The sequence below is a fragment of the Melanotaenia boesemani genome, unplaced genomic scaffold, assembly GCF_017639745.1.
Source record: "Melanotaenia boesemani isolate fMelBoe1 unplaced genomic scaffold, fMelBoe1.pri scaffold_129_ctg1, whole genome shotgun sequence".
NCBI lineage: Eukaryota > Metazoa > Chordata > Actinopteri > Atheriniformes > Melanotaeniidae > Melanotaenia > Melanotaenia boesemani.
Window position 1 is genome coordinate 32,657 of NW_024580597.1, and position 13,019 is coordinate 45,675.

A 13,019-nucleotide genomic window follows, 5' to 3' on the forward strand; every position below is an offset into this window, starting at 1 on the left:
AATAATTTATCACTCTTGGATTCTTATAGACTCCTTCATCCTTCCTTAACTGATTCATTCACCTGGTTTAAATCTGATATGTCTAAAAAATCACGCATAGATCTATGGTTGGTTTCAGATAGTTTATCTCCATTTATTTGCTCTTGTGACATATGCCCAGCTCCTTTAACGGATCATTTCGGCATTTCTTTACTGCTTTCTATTGTTAAGAACACAAATAAGAGAAACTCAGGATATTGGAAACTAAACTGTTCATTCTTGGAACAAGAATGTTATATTAAGGCAATAAAAGACATTATTGTAAAATACAAAAACATAACAGAGATATCTATATCCCTAAAATGGGAATTATTGAAAAATGAGTGTAGAAGCTGTTCAATTAAATATGGTAAGGAACAGGCAAACTTGAGAATACAAACTAATACAAACACAGTCAAGAAAATTAACGAACTAATTAAAAGAACACAGAGAAATGCTGAGGAATTGAAAACACTTCACGCTTTACAAAATGATCTTGATAATCTCTACCTCGAAAGAGCAAAAGGAGCCTTTATAAGGTCTAGAGCCAAATGGCTTGAATATGGAGAAAAAAATTCTGGTTATTTTTTCAATTTAGAGAAAAGTCGTGGCTCGGCAAAAAAAAATACAAAATCTCTATGTGAATAATATCTTGTCTTCTGACAGTAATGTCATACACTCATTCATATCTAACTTTTATCAGAATCTTTACACGTCATCTTTCAATGTCACAGAGTGTGATTTGTTTTTTGACCAAGTCAATAGATTTATACCAAAAATATCTTCCCATTGTTTCAAAACATGTGAAGATCCTATTACTTTAGAAGAACTGGACTATATCTTAGCAAAAACACCATTAAATAAAAGTCCCGGCCCTGACGGTTTACCATTTGAATTTTATAGAACTTTTTGGACAGATCTAAGAGACCTTATTTTCATGGTCTTTGAAGACTGTTTAAGCTCTGGCAACTTGATAGAATCAATGAAACAGGGTCTTATAACTCTTCTACCTAAACCAGATAAAGATAACCGTTACATTGAAAATTACTATTACTCTCCTAAACTCTGATTATAAATTATTAACTTCTTTATTTGCAAAAAGATTAAAACCCAGTTTAGAAGATATTATTTCAACATCACAATCAGGCTTTATGGCGGGAAGGCATATCTCCAACAACATACGTCTTATCCTGGATTTGATGGATTATTCTGATCTCATTGAAGAAGGGGCTATGATTCTGTTCCTGGACTTCTATAAGGCCTTTGATTCTATAGAGCATACATTTATATATACAGCCTTAGAAAAATTTGGATTTGGAGCAAATTTTAAGAAAATGGTTAAAACTATTTATAATGGTATAAACAGTAGTGTTTCTCTTTCAGAAGGAACATCTAGGCGATTTATACTTAGTAGAGGCATTAGACAAGGTTGTCCAATCTCCCCTTTTTTATTTTTGATTGCAGCGGAACTATTAAACCTCTATGCTATAAACTGTATTGATGTGGAAGGTATCAAAATAGGGGACAAAACCATTTTGATGTCACAGCTAGCAGATGACACTTGTATTTTTCTTAAAGACGAAAACCAAGTTAAGAACATTCTAATAGGACTGGATCTTTTTTCAAAAGCTTCAGGTCTCCATATCAACACAGAAAAAAGTGAAATACTACCCATTCATGACTCCAACAAAACTGATATCAATGGAATTATAGTGAAGCAGTCAGTGAGATATCTTGGAATATGTATCAATAAATCTGCAAAGGATAGACTGGATAACAACTTTACTCCGAAGATACAGAAAACAAAAAATATTTTCAACGGATGGCTTCAAAGAGATTTAACAATACAAGGACGGACATTGCTTTCAAAAGCAGAAGGAATTTCAAGAATGGTTTACCCTGCATTATCATTATTTGTAGACAAAAAGACATTGACTACAATCAACAGATTTTTGTTTAAGTTTATTTGGAAAAATAAGACTGAAAATATTGGAAGGAAAACAATGGTTATGGACTATGCAGAGGGAGGTTTCAATGCTATTGATTTCACAACTCTCAACCAAGTGTTTAAAATTAACTGGATCAAACAATGTCTGCGTGGTGGAAATACTCCTTGGTTTTTCATTCCGAACCTTTTATTTAACCGGTGTGGAGGCTTAAAGTTTTTGTTGGGCTGTGACTTCAACTGTAACAAATTACCTGTCACGGTTTCTGGGTTTTGGTGGGTGTTTTGATTGTTTAGGATTTTGGTTTTTGTCATGATTAGTTTGGTCATGTTCTTGGTTTGTAGTTATGTTCATGCTTTAGTTTTCAGTTTTGTCATGCTTGGTTTTCCCTCTTGTGTTCCTGTGGTTTTCTGTTCCTGCCTCGTTAGTTCACCTGGTCTGATTAGTCATCCACTTCACCTGTGTCTTGTTACTCCCTCTGTGTATAAGTACTCCCGGTTTTCAGTCATTCATTGTCAGATCCTCATTTTGTCATGTTTGGTTTTTGTTCTCTGGAGTTTATCCCCGTCGTCTGTGGTTCCCTGTCGTGAGTTCCTGGGTAATAAACCTTTTTACCTGCACCAGTTCTGCCTCCTGCCTGCATTTGAGTCCTCACCTCCACCTCCATTCGTGACATTACCAGTGAAGCTGTCAAATTTTCACAAGCAAGCACTAAACTCTTGGAAGCTGGCCTTTAAACATAATTTTTCACCTCACAAATGCATTGTATGGAATAATCAATATGTTCTCTATAAAAAAAGGTCCCTATTCAACAAAAAATGTGTGGAAAAGAGGGTAATGTGGATTTCTAATTTTTTAGACAATGATGGAAATTTGATAAGTTATGAAGACTTTACTAAGAAAAACAACATCGGTGTTACACAAAAAGAATTTTTAAATATCATTAATGGTATATCACCCAAACTTCTAATGCTTATTAGGTCATCACTTCAGAACTCGCCTTTGAAGGAAGAGGTTCCTCGTCTTTTGATAAATGGTATAGATCTGTTTTATAAAAAATGCAATAATATTCACATCAGAAGAACATTAATATCCATGGATAGTATTTCCCCTAAAGCAATATCCTCATGGAACCGAATCTATCCAACTCTATCTTTACGTAACAGCTGGTCTGTTCATAATAAATTCCTGATTCCAAACAAAACCAAAGAAATCCATATTAAAATCCTTCACAATTTCTATCCATGCAATCTCTTTTTATCGAAGTTTATGGACGTTCAACCAAAGTGCTCTTTCTGTGGTTCTGAATTAGAATCGATGGTTCATTTGTTTTTTAGGTGCCCCTTCATAATCACATTTTGGACTGATCTTGCAATCCTTTTATTTACTTCCTTTAATTACTTAATAGACATTAAAGAAGAAATGGTATTATTCCTGATATGCAATACTAAACTGGCCCCTTTAAATAATGCGGTTAAGATCTTATGCTTACTTGGGAAAGGATATATTCACAAGAGCAGAGTTACAGCTTCCAAACCAAAATTTATTAATTTTTGTGTTGATTTAAAGAATTTTATTAAATCTCTAAGCAAAGTGAAAAATAGCAAAGCTATCAAAACCCTGCAGCTTTTAAATAAGATTAACATTAGCTAGAGGAGTTCTACCACCCCACAGCTGAGTATGTAATTTGAATGTTTTTTTTTTTTTTTTTTTTTCTTTGCCTTTTTATAATTTTACATAGGTTGTCTTTCTCCTTTATTTATATTCTTTATGTTTGATCATAGTTAAATTTCAGTTTATATTGCATTATATGTCTGATACATGCAATGTCACACCCCTCACAAATGATATGTTAAAATGAAATGTCAAAATAACTTGTGTTCAAATGTCTGTTATATGTAACATGTTAACTGTTGAATAAAGATTTATAAAAAAAAATAAAAAAAAAAATGTTCAAGGAGAAATAGGCATGTTTTGATTCTTTTATAAACATGAATGTTGTCAGGAACAGAGGGGGGGAAACTTCCTGAAATTGGTTTTGCAAAGAAGGCACCAAATTAGGAGGAGATAACCAAAACAAAACTAATTACATTAACTATTTATTTACTCAACCCTCGGTGAAGTGTGCTGTTTTTTGATGATATAAATTCAACTGGGTTACGTTTAGGGATTAATTCGACTGGGTTAGTGTTCAGTCAGTGTCATTTCCTGCACAACACTAGCTCTTTCTGTAAACAAGCTTATTAACAAAACCCATGGTTTTAAAACCAATTATGCTGTTAAAACACAGCTTCTTATTTTTTCCATTTTAGCAGTTTTCATCAATCTCCAAAATATAACGAGATTCTAGCTTTTCACTCTTTCAATGCTGAGTTCAATAGTGATGTCACAGGTTTTTGGGGGGGAGAAAATAAAGACAAGCCATTCAATTTCCAATTAAAAAGCATATATTGAAAAGACTGGAGGCAAGAGATACATTTTGCCAGATATTTATTAAAAACAAACAAGCAATTTCAAAATAATAAAATAAACAATGAACAATAAGGTAAACAATAAAAATTAAATTTTAAAAAAACTACTTACAAAAACAATACAACTATTTACAAAAATGAATAAAATATACAGTAGACGTGGCTAAATCAGAAGTTCTGGATATTCCTCCAAAAACCCCAACCAGCTATCGACTGATGGGTAACTGCAAAAACAGAAATGCACGTGTCACCATCAGTTAGTTTTGATAGACAGTGATGACTTCAGCACTGAAAGAGACAATGTTTACCTTTGGTCAAAGGCCCCTCCTTCCCAACGCACTGGAGACTCCTGCCAGTCATACAGTTGGTCGCTAGCGTGAGGAGAAAAGAGGTATGAAAAGGACTAAAAAGATAACCAGATGCGCTCACCAACATCTTCCTCCCATCCTCTGGATCTTACTTTCAAAGTACTGGAAAGTGCCCATGTTTTCTTACCTGTGCTCCAAGCCCCCTCCTCCCAAATGCCCAGCCGCCACCGGACTCCCAGCATCCTTTGAGTTGCTCGCTAGCGTGAGGAGAAAAGATAGCCGAGAAAAAACAAGGTGAGGTTTTAAGTTGGGTGTTAATGGATGCGCTCATAACTGTAGCGACATGCATATGAGAAATGTATTACACATCACAACCACAGAGGCCCCTTAAAGGTGAATAGCATCATACGCATAACCCACCTGACTTCTTCTCCCAGCTGTTCCCTCACCGGTTCACCGCTTACAAAGAACCCCTTGGCTTTCAGAAGCGCAACCAGTGACTGGCAAGACTTTGGATCTGGGACGATGGAGGTCAATTCCCAGAGTTCCCAGCATCTACCGACCTTTGTCCACCGTTTCTGAGATTCCTTGGCTCGCTTTAGTTCCTCGGCCCGCTCCTGGTCCGTGTTGTCCTTCATGCACACTCTTTTTAAGTGCAGGGGGAGCTGATCAAACCCCCTTTTGCAGCGGAGGCAGTACACGATACGCCTGTCGGGGCCTTCCCTTCCAGATCCAAGACAAACAAGAATTCATTCATCAGATGTTAGCAGATGCATATGCATGAAGTGAAGTGTACAGTAGTGAGATTCTTACTTACATCTGTCTTACAATATGGACAACTCTCTTATCTGTGGAAACACAGCACAAAGTTCAAGACAAAAACTGTGCCTAACAAGCCATGCAACACCACAGCAGCTCCTGTGCACCACAACAGCACATGTGCAACACCACAGCAGCACCAGTTTAACACCACAGCAGCACCAGTGTAACACCACAGCAGCACCAGTTTAACACCACAGCAGCACCAGTTTAACACCACAGCAGCTCCTGTGCACCACAACAGCACATGTGCAACACCACAGCAGCACCAGTTTAACATCACAGCAGCACCAGTTTAACACCACAGCAGCACCAGTTTAACACCACAGCAGCATCTGTGCAACACCACAGCAGCACCAGTTTAACACCACAGCAGCACCAGTTTAACATCACAACAGCACCAGTTTAACACCACAGCAGCATCTGTGCAACACCACAGCAGCACCAGTTTAACACCACAGCAGCACCAGTTTAACACCACAGCAGCATCTGTGCAACACCACAGCAGCACCAGTGTAACACCACAGCAGCACCAGTTTAACACCACAGCAGCACCAGTGTAACACCACAGCAGCACCAGTTTAACACCACAGCAGCACTAGTTTAACATCACAGCAGCACCAGTGTAACACCACAGCAGCACCAGTTTAACACCACAGCAGCTCCTGTGCACCACAACAGCACATGTGCAACACCACAGCAGCACCAGTTTAACACCACAGCAGCACCAGTGTAACACCACAGCAGCACCAGTTTAACACCACAGCAGCATCTGTGCAACACCACAACAGCACAAGTTTAACACCACAGCAGCACCAGTTTAACACCACAGCAGCATCTGTGCAACACCACAGCAGCACCAGTTTAACATCACAGCAGCACCAGTTTAACATCACAGCAGCATCTGTGCAACACCACAGCAGCACCAGTTTAACACCACAGCAGCACCAGTTTAACATCACAACAGCACCAGTTTAACACCACAGCAGCACCAGTGCAACACCACAGCAGCATCAGTTTAACACCACAGCAGCACCAGTTTAACACCACAGCAGCACGAGTTTAACACCACAGCAGCATATGTGCAACACCACAGCAGCACCAGTTTAACACCACAGCAGCACCAGTTTAACATCACAGCAGCACCAGTTTAACACCACAGCAGCACCAGTTTAACACCACAGCAGCATCTGTGCAACACCACAGCAGCACCAGTTTAACACCACAGCAGCACCAGTTTAACACCACAGCAGCACCAGTTTAACATCACAGCAGCACCAGTTTAACACCACAGCAGAACCAGTTTAACATCACAGCAGCACCACGTTAACACCACAGCAGCACCAGTTTAACACCACAGCAGCACCAGTTTAACACCACAGCAACATCTGTGCAACACCACAGCAGCACCATTTTAACATCACAGCAGCACCAGTTTAACACCACAGCAGCAAGCAGCACCAGTTTAACATCACAGCAGCACCAGCTTAACATCACAGCAGCATCTGTGCAACACCACAGCAGCACCAGTTTAACACCACAGCAGCACCAGTTTAACATTACAACAGCACCAGTTTAACACCACAGCAGCATCTGTGCAACACCACAGCAGCACCAGTTTAACACCACAGCAGCACCAGTTTAACACCACAGCAGCACCAGTTTAACACCACAGCAGCATCTGTGCAACACCACAGCAGCACCAGTTTAACACCACAGCAGCACCAGTGTAACACCACAGCAGCACCAGCAGGCTTGGCCCCTAAATGTATCACATTAATTCTACAGTAAATTCAGCAACTAGTCTTCAGTGACCGTTTACTTCAACTGTGGGCCTTAATAGGCCTTAACAGGCTACAATAAATTGAGAGGATACTCACTTGCTCTCTCCGACGTCCGCTGTCGAGCCCCATGTGTTGCACGAACGTGCTCTCCTCCTCTTGTACCCGGACTGTTGGGCGGGGCTTGAGTCTGCACAGTTGCATCGGTAACTGGTATTCATTCAAGACCTATGGAAATTGGGTCAATCAGGGGGCAGTCTGCACATGTGCATCCATCACTAGTTTTCACACAAAAACTGTGGAAATGGGGGACAATCTGCACATGTGCATCTATAACTGTTTTTCACTCAGAACCTGTGGAAATGGGGTCAGCCGGAGGACAGTCTGCACATGTGCATCTATAACTGGTTTTCACTCAGAACCTGTGGAAATGGGGTCAGCCGGAGGACAGTCTGCACATGTGCATCTATAACTGTTTTTCACTCAGAACCTGTGGAAATGGGGTCAGCCGGAGGACAGTCTGCACATGTGCATCTATAACTGGTTTTCACTCAGAACCTGTGGAAATGGAATCAATTCTGTCTGTCTTTACTCCACACAGACACCAGGCTCCTTATCCCCAACGCACAGCGCATCCGCCTAAACGGTATCCGAGCCAATATCTGGACTCCCGGCTGGAGGCCTCAGGGGACAAAGTCTATGCTGGAGTTTCTGGCAGAAAAAATCAAGACAGCTATAAGAAGGAAACGGAGATCGGATGATTTGATGAAGCAGCTTGTGGCGTTGTCCACTAATGCTAAAAAACCTTTGTTTTAGCGACACTGAGACCTAATTTGTGCATGTGTGTGGTTTTTTTGTGTGTTTAAATAAAACTAAAAGAGGGACACAGCTTTCCTTTAATTGTCTCCCTACCCATCTTTTGGCTGTACACCTGCAAGTTCCCAGCCTGCGAGAACCAGAGGATGGCATGCAGAACATATGCATCAAACGAAGCTATGTCCAAACTCAGTACATTTTAGTTGTGGTGCGATATTCTAAAAGATTTCATACTGAATTGTATGTAACATGGTGCTCTTGTCTTCTGCTTTAAAGACCAACTCATTCATATTCCGCTATAGAATCAACCGATCATAAAATGAATTTCTGATTTAGAAAAAGGTTCAAAATAAAGTAGATTTTGGTAAATAATGTGTAAATATTTATACAATAACTGTCCCTAACAAAAGCTTTTGGATGAAACACCACTCAGGAATGTTTTGATCATTTCCCCACTGACTTTAAAGGGAAAATGACATTCAGGACAGCTCTAGAATGCTCCCTTTTCCGCTTTTGCATCAGACATGCAGAGATGTGCAGGTTTTTCTCAGATACGCAGAGATGTGCATGTTTGTCTCACATATGCTGCCCTGTCTAGCGCTTTTGAACAGCCGAGTTCAGAGTGCAGAGGAAGGGGCTATATTTAATCCAATTAAATATTCAATTAAAATTAGCAATTTTTAACCCTTTTAATTGTGACTCTTTTTAAATAAACATTTTAATGATGAAATGAACTTAAGATGTATGGATTCAACAAATAAAATCAATGGAACTAAGAAAGAGGGTGACAGCCACCATTGCCGCTGCTCGATCAGGTTTGCCTCACATATGCAGTTCTGTGTAACGCTTTTAAACAGCCAAATTCAAAGTGCAAAGGGTGCAGTGACTTCTCTGGACCAGCAGGTGGTGGCATTGCTACACAATACATAAACCACACAGATGAGCAAAAATACCATGAATAAAAAAGTTCAAGGAGGGAAGGAGGGGGCCAAGATGGCGCCGAGGATGGTTGTTCGTTGAAAGGCGTCTGAGGTTTTTTTTTTTTTTGTGCGAATTCTAACTTTTGGTCACTCAAACTGCAGCTTATGGGTGCCACATCTCTTTTTAGAATGGACTATTAATTCTGGGTTCCCCAAAAATAAAAAAAAAAGAGACTTGGCTCTCCTCATAGTGACTTTACAAAAAAACTAGCTTAAGTGTTCATGTAGCTACGGGAAGGAAAGATGAGCGCTAACGCCAGAAACTCGAGGGAGAAACCACAAAAGCCCACAGCAAAGGAAACTGATGAGAGGATTAAACGAGTACACGACTATACAAAAAGTTCTAACATTGTTGTGCCTGAAGAACAGAAAAGCACTCCAGGAAACAGCCCAGCAAGAAAAGCATTAAGAATGGAAGAGCCGGAAGGTGTTTCTAACGCCGCCTTGCTAGCTGCAATCAATAAAATAGGTGAAACTCAACATTCTTTTATGGAGAAACTGGAGAGCGTCGACAGCGCCGTGAAGGACATCAAAGTTCAAGTAAGTGGGATTACGGGCAGACTGGAGGCAGCGGAGGAGAAAGTCTGTAATTTGATGTCGGAGAATAAGATGCTTCGGAACATGGTGAATGAACTGGAATCCTACCAAAGGCGCTGGAATTTAAGGATATCCGGAATCCAAGAGCAGAGCGACGAGAACGTCAAGATGACGGTAATCGATCTCCTGTCACGCATCTCTCCTACCATCGCGGATAGGTTGCAACACTCGGTGGACGTAGCTCACCGTTTGGGTCCTCGGCTGAAAACGGGGCTCGGCTCTTCCCAACCACGCCGGATCATCGTGCAGTTCTTGGAGCGTACGACCAGAGACCGCATCTGGAGCGACGCAAAAAATTCAGAGGTTCTCAAACAAAAGAACATTAAAATAACAGAGGATCTGACACAATACACGAAAGAAGCAAGGGCCAAACTATGGCCACTGGTGGAGGAAGCAAGACGCCAAAAGAAGATTGCAGGTTTTAAAGGAGCCTTTGCCATCATCGAGGGAAAAAGAATTTCAGCAGATGACCTGAGTTAAGGTGATAGTAAATCACATCGTATGTTAAAAAGTTAATATTAGTAAATTAAAGATCACAAGCTGTCATATGATGGCTGAAGCATTGTTGCGAAATGTTCAGTGGGTTTCATAGTAGTTGCTGCTGAAGCTACAGGTATACTTATTGCAAGATAGAAAACATTAAATAAAAATTAAAAAGGAAAGCAGAAGCTCACGGGGATACCAGGCACCATATCATTTAATATCTGAGTGCCACTTATGTTAAGAGTTTGCACTTGTTAACCTGATAAGTCTTTTTCTAATAAGCAGGTACGTTAATGTTTTCGTTGTCATGTTTTTCCATTAATGTTCGAGGGATTCGTGATATCACTAAAAGAAAAAGTTTATTTCTTTTCTGTCATTCCTTTAAAAAGAATATATATTTTCTTCAAGAAACATACTCAAGTAAAATGGATGAAAAATTTTGGCAAACTCAGTGGGGAAGTAAAATCCTTTTCAGTCATGGCAGTAATCATTCTGGTGGCGTAGCTATTCTGGTTGATAAAAAAACTGAAAGGAATATTCTGGAATCTCAGTCTTCTGATGATGGCAGATGGATAGTTTGTGTCATAGAACTTAATGATACACTGTTTATACTTGGTAATGTGTATGGTTTTAATAGTTCTGCTGCAAATAAGGCCCTATTTCAAGATCTTTCTTTTAAGGTCTTGCAGACAAAAGGTAAATACCCTACAGCCTTTCTGGTTATGGGGGGTGATTTCAATGAAGCCCCCAATAATTGCAGGGACAGATGTCCTCCAAGGACCACTGGCCATGTCATTAACCCTGTCATTGCCGAATTTTGCAATAATTTATCACTCTTGGATTCTTATAGACTCCTTCATCCTTCCTTAACTGATTCATTCACCTGGTTTAAATCTGATATGTCTAAAAAATCACGCATAGATCTATGGTTGGTTTCAGATAGTTTATCTCCATTTATTTGCTCTTGTGACATATGCCCAGCTCCTTTAACGGATCATTTCGGCATTTCTTTACTGCTTTCTATTGTTAAGAACACAAATAAGAGAAACTCAGGATATTGGAAACTAAACTGTTCATTCTTGGAACAAGAATGTTATATTAAGGCAATAAAAGACATTATTGTAAAATACAAAAACATAACAGAGATATCTATATCCCTAAAATGGGAATTATTGAAAAATGAGTGTAGAAGCTGTTCAATTAAATATGGTAAGGAACAGGCAAACTTGAGAATACAAACTAATACAAACACAGTCAAGAAAATTAACGAACTAATTAAAAGAACACAGATAAATGATGAGGAATTGAAAACACTTCACGCTTTACAAAATGATCTTGATAATCTCTACCTCGAAAGAGCAAAAGGAGCCTTTATAAGGTCTAGAGCCAAATGGCTTGAATATGGAGAAAAAAATTCTGGTTATTTTTTCAATTTAGAGAAAAGTCGTGGCTCGGCAAAAAAAATACAAAATCTCTATGTGAATAATATCTTGTCTTCTGACAGTAATGTCATACACTCATTCATATCTAACTTTTATCAGAATCTTTACACGTCATCTTTCAATGTCACAGAGTGTGATTTGTTTTTTGACCAAGTCAATAGATTTATACCAAAAATATCTTCCCATTGTTTCAAAACATGTGAAGATCCTATTACTTTAGAAGAACTGGACTATATCTTAGCAAAAACACCATTAAATAAAAGTCCCGGCCCTGACGGTTTACCATTTGAATTTTATAGAACTTTTTGGACAGATCTAAGAGACCTTATTTTCATGGTCTTTGAAGACTGTTTAAGCTCTGGCAACTTGATAGAATCAATGAAACAGGGTCTTATAACTCTTCTACCTAAACCAGATAAAGATAACCGTTACATTGAAAATTACTATTACTCTCCTAAACTCTGATTATAAATTATTAACTTCTTTATTTGCAAAAAGATTAAAACCCAGTTTAGAAGATATTATTTCAACATCACAATCAGGCTTTATGGCGGGAAGGCATATCTCCAACAACATACGTCTTATCCTGGATTTGATGGATTATTCTGATCTCATTGAAGAAGGGGCTATGATTCTGTTCCTGGACTTCTATAAGGCCTTTGATTCTATAGAGCATACATTTATATATACAGCCTTAGAAAAATTTGGATTTGGAGCAAATTTTAAGAAAATGGTTAAAACTATTTATAATGGTATAAACAGTAGTGTTTCTCTTTCAGAAGGAACATCTAGGCGATTTATACTTAGTAGAGGCATTAGACAAGGTTGTCCAATCTCCCCTTTTTTATTTTTGATTGCAGCGGAACTATTAAACCTCTATGCTATAAACTGTATTGATGTGGAAGGTATCAAAATAGGGGACAAAACCATTTTGATGTCACAGCTAGCAGATGACACTTGTATTTTTCTTAAAGACGAAAACCAAGTTAAGAACATTCTAATAGGACTGGATCTTTTTTCAAAAGCTTCTGGTCTCCATATCAACACAGAAAAAAGTGAAATACTACCCATTCATGACTCCAACAAAACTGATATCAATGGAATTATAGTGAAGCAGTCAGTGAGATATCTTGGAATATGTATCAATAAATCTGCAAAGGATAGACTGGATAACAACTTTACTCCGAAGATACAGAAAACAAAAAATATTTTCAACGGATGGCTTCAAAGAGATTTAACAATACAAGGACGGACATTGCTTTCAAAAGCAGAAGGAATTTCAAGAATGGTTTACCCTGCATTATCATTATTTGTAGACAAAAAGACATTGACTACAATCAACAGATTTTTGTTTAAGT

At 38.8% G+C, this 13,019-nt stretch overlaps 1 long non-coding RNA gene across 1 annotated transcript; it reads right to left on the reverse strand.

The window, feature by feature from the left end:
- Positions 1–4,577: 4,577 nt before the first annotated feature.
- On the reverse strand, positions 4,578–4,955 carry LOC121636129. Its single transcript, XR_006009644.1, has 3 exons — positions 4,931–4,955; positions 4,744–4,806; positions 4,578–4,659 (listed from the first exon to the last, which is right to left on the reverse strand). It is a non-coding gene; the product is annotated as an uncharacterized LOC121636129 (long non-coding RNA).
- Between the last annotated feature and the right edge of the window lie 8,064 nt (positions 4,956–13,019).